This window comes from Opisthorchis viverrini (genome assembly GCF_000715545.1).
Source record: "Opisthorchis viverrini unplaced genomic scaffold opera_v5_726, whole genome shotgun sequence".
NCBI lineage: Eukaryota > Metazoa > Platyhelminthes > Trematoda > Opisthorchiida > Opisthorchiidae > Opisthorchis > Opisthorchis viverrini.
Window position 1 is genome coordinate 82,236 of NW_008752372.1, and position 583 is coordinate 82,818.

A 583-nucleotide genomic window follows, 5' to 3' on the forward strand; every position below is an offset into this window, starting at 1 on the left:
TCAACAAACGCGCAACAGGTTATATTATATCCAACAATTTCCAATTTTCACCAGATAGTCGATAACCCTGAAGCGCAATGTTAATAGGTTGCAACAGTTAGCATTCAAATTAAAGCGGCATGACGTAAGGAGTGGTTCATATGGTGCGAAGGTCACAAGTGGGAACAGAGATTTCAATGCTTCAGAGATTTCAATGATCTCACCAATGATTAATGCGCATAAATTAGTTCCAGTTCCATCAGCTCCAGAGAATAGACCACTCCAACAAGGCCCATCATCCTGATAGTCTGACGTGAAGCTGACGAAAGATGATCAGAATTTAGAGAAGTGCCGTAAGGTGCAAATTCCTAGAATACCATTATCGTGAGCTAGCTGACTGCTGATTTATGCGGTGGTGCCCGTTTCATTACCACTCGGACGACACAAAAGAAGCTGCCAACTGTCTTTATACACAATAACCCGAATTCACCTCAACCTCTTTGTATTTGTGTGTGGTTTGATACAATTTCCATGATTTTGCGATGTGTCAGCGTCATATCCTTCTGATTCACAATTAAGGTTACATTATTTCACGTACATAGTG